Raw genomic sequence first — 5727 nt, 5'->3', positions numbered from 1 at the left:
ATTTGTTCTCTTTTAAGATCATGCCTCCCAGAAAAATTTAGGCTTAGGAAAAATCCTCTATCCTACCGAGGTCAACGTTGATGGTATATGCCCTTGCTTATGGGGTCCAGACCCAGTCTAGGGGTCCAGTTCCTGATTGCCCTTCTGGAGTTCCACCAGACCCCTCCAGTACTTTTAGAGCTCCTCAGGTTGACGTGATGAATGCTCACTTTCATTACTATATTCATATGTTGGCTCATTTGGTAGCTTCTTAGTCTGAGCGTGGTGCTTCTATTACTCCATCTTCTAAGGACATAAAGTTTGTCCAGTTTATATGGTTGAACCCTCAAACTTTACTAGTGTTAAAGTCGAGGAGGATCATTAAAATTTTCTTAATGAGATGGAAAAGATCTTTCATGTGATGCATGACACTAATGTGGAGAGTGTGGAGTGCATTTCCTACCAAATGAAAGATGTGGCGTATAAGTTGTAGGAGGAGTGGGATCAGCCTAGGGGTGATGATGCAGAGTCATACCTGCGCGATGATTTTTCTAATATTTTCTTGGACTACTTCTTTCCTCAAGAGCTGAGAGAGGCAAAGGTGGAAGGGTTTGTTAGCCTGAAGGAAGAGAGGATGTCAGTCAATGAGTATGCCTGAAAGTGTAACCAGTTAACTCAATATGCTCCTGAATTGGTATTTAGCATGAGGGCTAGAATGAGCAAGTTCATTTCTGTGTTATCCTAAGACTTGATTTTTTAGAGTAAAGTTGTCTTGTTGAATAATGATATGGATGTCTCTAGGGTTTATTCCATACATATAGTAGGATGAGAAAGAGATGAAGAAGTAGAAAGAAATATGGCAGATGCAGAGCAAGAATTTTAGATTTTCTGAGCAAGGTGGAGGTCAGCAACACACTGGCAGGGTTGGTGAAAAGTGGACCAAGAGAAAGTAGGGTAATTATAGGTCCTACTTGACGGCTAGTGCTCCTTACCCAAAGTCGTCTGGTGATAAGAATTTTCTCAGTGGTGATAGTTCTAGGGCATAGGGTGCCAAATTTTAGGATATTGGGGCCTAATCAGCTCTATTATATCCTCTCTAAAAATTTTGTGGTCGATTGTATCGGGGTTTCTATGATGAGGGAAGGGACAAGTATATCAACTGTTACCAGCCAGGGCAAATTCTTAGAAATTATCCTATTGGTAAGGTTACTTTTGGGGAAAACAAGGTTCCGATTACCTCTTCATAATCTCCTACACAAAAGGGTACACCATCTATCTCCGACATTGCTCAAAACTGACTCTATGGTCTCCCTACCTATTAGGGGTCCAAGGCATATCCTGATGTCATTACTGGTATTTTGAAACTCTTTTCTCGTGATGTGTACTATTTAATTGATTTGGGGTCCATTTTTTTTATGTGACCCCATTTATGTCTGTGCATTTTGATTTTGATCCTGATGGTATTTCCAACTATTTTTGTATTTCTACCCCGATGGGTGATTTTGTGGTTACTAAAAGAGTCTATAGAGGTCGTGTGGTATCTGTGGGTGTTCGGGAGACTTTGGTTGATCTGTTTGAATTAGATATGGTTAATTTTGATGTCATATTAGAGATGGATTGGTTACACTCATGCTATGCTTTTCTAGATTGTCAAACCTGTATGGTCCTTTTTAAATTCCCAAATGAGCTGGTTATTTAGTTGGAGCATTGTTCTCTATCACTGAAGGAAAGGTTTATTTCGTATCTTAGAGCCTGGAGATTAGTCTACAAGGGGTGTCACTATCATTTTGTCCAGATTAAAGATTCTAACTCGAAGAGTCCTTCATTATATTCCATCCAGGTGGTGAATGAATTTCCTGAGGTTTTCCCGAATGACCTTTCTAATATCCCTCCTGATAAGGAGATTGATTTTGGGATTGATATTTTTTGGACACTCATCCTATCTCTATTCCCTTGTATAAAATGGCTCCAGCTAATTTGGAGGAGCTTAAGGAGTAATTAAAGAATCTTTTAGACTAAGTTTTCATCTATCCTATTATATGCCCATGGGGTGCACCAGTATTGTTCGTACATAAGAAGAATTGTTCCCTTTGGATGTGTATTGATTATTGATAATTGAATAAGGTGATGGTAAAGAATAAACACCCTCTTCCAAGGAAGATGATTTGTTTGATTAGCTCTAGGGTGTTGAGTTTTTCTCTAAGTTTGATCTTTAGTCTGGGTATCATTAGTTAAATATTATGGAGGCAGATATCCCTAATACTGCTTTCCGTACCCGATATGAGCATTTTGAGTTCCTCATTTTGTCTTTTGGGTTGACTAATTCCCCAGCGGAATTCATGGACTTGATGAACAAGGTCTTTCATCAGTTTTTGGATTTGCTTGTAATTGTATTCATAGACAATATTCTGGTGTACTGTTAGAGCAAGGTAGATTATGCTGATCACCTCTGTGTTGTATTCAGACCCTAAAAGAGTAGCAGTTGTATACCAAATTCTGAAAATATGAATTCTGATTGGACATTTTCACTTTTCTTGGTCAAGTTATATCTTGTTAAAGGAGCATAGTTGATCGATAAAAGTTGCAGTGGTTAGAAGTGGCCTAGACCTATGATTTAAAGCTATATTCAAAGCTTCTTGGGTTAAGATGGTTATTACAAGAGGTTTGTGGAAAGTTTTTTGACTATAGCTTCCCCATTGAATAAGTTAACTAAGAAGATAGGGAAGTTCTTATGGTCTGATGCTTGTGAGGGTAGTTTTAAGAAGCTAAAGGATAAGCTGACTTAGGCCCGAGTCTTGACTTTTCCGGAAGGCATTGATGGATTTGTGGTCTATTGTGATGCATCTTGTGTGGGGCTTGGTTGTGTTTTGATATATGGAAAAGTTATAATTTATTCTTCTAGGCAGTTAAAAGTGGATGAGAAGAATTATCCGACTTATTACTTGGAGTTTTTAGCTGTGGTATTTGTGTTAAAGATCTGGCATCAATATTTGTATGGAGTGCTTAGGGATATCTTTTCTGATCATAAGAGCCTTCAATAGGTATTCATCTAGAAAGAGTTAAATCTCAGGAAAATGAGGTGTCATTCTTCTATTGTGTGGTTTGAGGTTTGTGAGGTAGAGATGTTTGGCCTAGATTTTGTTCACCAGGCAATGAAAAAGGTGGAGGTGATTTAGGAAAGAGTTAAAAATGCCCAAAGCCACCAAAAGTCCTATGCAGATGTGAGGCATAGGGAGTTATAGTTTGAGGTTGGCGATTGTTTATGTTTGAAGGTATCTCCCTTCAAGGGGGTAATGTCATTTAGGAAGAAAAGGAAACTCAATCCCTAGTATATCAGCACCTACTTGTTCTCGAAAAGGGTTGGCAATGTTACGTATGAGTTAGAGTTTCGACCTAGTTTGAGCTCTATTCACCTTGTGTTCCATAATCAATGTTGAGGAAGTGTATAGGTAATCCGTGGTTGATTGTGATTATCAAGGATAATGCTATTTTGAATTTCCTGTCTTATGAGGAAGCCCCTATTGAAAATTTGGATCGGCAAGTTTGTCGGTTATAGAAGAAGGACGTAGCTTTGGTAAAGGCTCTATGGAGGAACCACAAGGTTGAAGAGGCTACTTGGGAAGCCAAAGAGGACATGATGTGCAAGTATCCATTCATTTATTTTGCTTCAAAAAAATCATTCATAAGGTATGTGTTATTCTCAATATCTTTGTTTTCTGACTTTGTAAAAGGAAAGATCAGTTTCCTTGGCATCTTTGTTTTCTAACTTTGTTAAATATAAGAGTAGACGTATATAGAGTCAAATCATTTTTTTGTTGCCGTCTCCCATAATTTAGGGACAAATGATCCAAGTGAGGGATAAATGAAACACACCAAATATTTCCCCTTGAAAATTTGTTAAGCTTTGAGCTTACTGCATTAATTACGACTTGACCATATGAGTCATATAGTTCTCGACGGGTCAAGCTACCCTAGTCGTAGGGTGTCCAGTGGATGGTGTTTGGGTGTCTACCTTGGTTACGACTTGGGGATACGAGTCGTAAGTACTAGTAATAGGTTGTTAGCATGAGCCATAACCAAATCAGTAAGTTTGTAGCCTGGCTGTTCTCTAAGTACGAGTGGCTCACTAAGATCCATGAGGATAGGTCACGAGTCGCGAGGTGAAATTGTAGGTTGTCTAGTGTCTAACCCATTTGAGTTCTATGTTGCCTATGTCTGGACAATACAAGTCATAAGGTCTGGTTACGAGTTGGGCTGTTGAGTCATAAGGTTGACACTGTATAGGGGTCTTCATCGCGGTCTTGGTTATAACTCATGGTAACGAGTCATAAGTAGTAGCTACAAGTCAATAGTTGACTCGTAGTCAATGACAATACTTTTTAAGCTATTAAGTTGGGGGCAATTTGGACATTTCCCATATGTAACATCCCACATTTCGGACTAGAATGAAAATCCATTATTCATATGCATAGATGTTCCAAAAGCCTCGAATCCTATGTAAATTTAGTGTGTGATTCAATTATGTAGTGTGGGAATCTATTTGAGCATGAATTTAGATCATAGAGGTCCCCTAACTCAAGGACAAGTTGAAAGCTTTCCTATTATTTAAGTTTTAGTGAGCGTCAAAACTTAGATCAACTTCAATCTACGAAAAATCCTTGTATATATATAATTAGAGGACCTACTATATGTCAAATGAAATCTCTTTGAATTAGCTTTCCAATGATACCAATTTCACCCAAATCCAATACCGACGCAGAAAGTTATACCCATTTTACTCCAGTATGTCAGCCTGGAAAACTGAGTGACGACATTCATGATAACTTATCACAAGCGTGAAGACTTATCACAAACGTCATCATCCTTAGGTAGAATCACGCCCCCAGTGATGACATTTCTGATAAGTTATCACAAGTGTGACGACTTATCACGAATGTCGTCGGCATTAGGCAGAAATCTACAAATTCCAGCCCCCCAGTGATGACATTTGTGATGACTTATCACAAGTCTAATGTCCTATTACATATGTTGTCAGCCTTAGATTTTCAGCAACTGGGAAGCGGTTTATTAAGGGTATTTTGATCTTTTTCCTTTACCTCCCATGATTTAAAACCCTCAAGAGACATAACTTTCTCCTATTTTTCTTTAGTTAAACATCTCAAAAACCCTCTCCTACACTTTCAACCACAAGATTAGGGTTTTTACTAAAATCATCTCCCAAAAGCAAGATTCAAGCCTTTTTTCCAAGATAATCAAGAATTAAGTTTCCTAATCCAAGAACTCTCCAGCAACTCGTCAAGGTTTCCTTTCTAAGATATACGTAGTGTTCATCCATGGATCCCTTTCATCCATGGTGCTCAAGAATCATGTTTTAGATTATAAATTGTGAATTTCCTTGTGGTGTTATGACTATATTCATGTTGATGATGGTTGTTTGGATTCAAGGTTGTATCTTGATGTGTTTTTCATGAAGCATGTGAGTAGGTTAGTTGAAACCCATGAATTTTAGATGGATTAAGCTTTTCAAATTGATAAGTACACCTATGCCCAAGGTTGTGCATGTAAGGTGTTTGTTGAAATGCCAAGAATGATAGAATCCATGTTTTTATGACTTAATAGTGCTTAAATGACAAGTCCATGTTCTATTCCTTATTTTTCCACATGAATTTCATGTTATTGATATGTGTTGTTGTTATGATTTGTTGTAGTGATATGGAATGCCCATGATATTAAGGTATACAAGTATAC

This window comes from Capsicum annuum, chromosome 3 (genome assembly GCF_002878395.1).
Source record: "Capsicum annuum cultivar UCD-10X-F1 chromosome 3, UCD10Xv1.1, whole genome shotgun sequence".
NCBI classification, from domain to species: domain Eukaryota; kingdom Viridiplantae; phylum Streptophyta; class Magnoliopsida; order Solanales; family Solanaceae; genus Capsicum; species Capsicum annuum.
The sequence above is the reverse complement of the archived record's forward strand: the minus strand, read 5'-3'. Positions refer to the sequence as shown.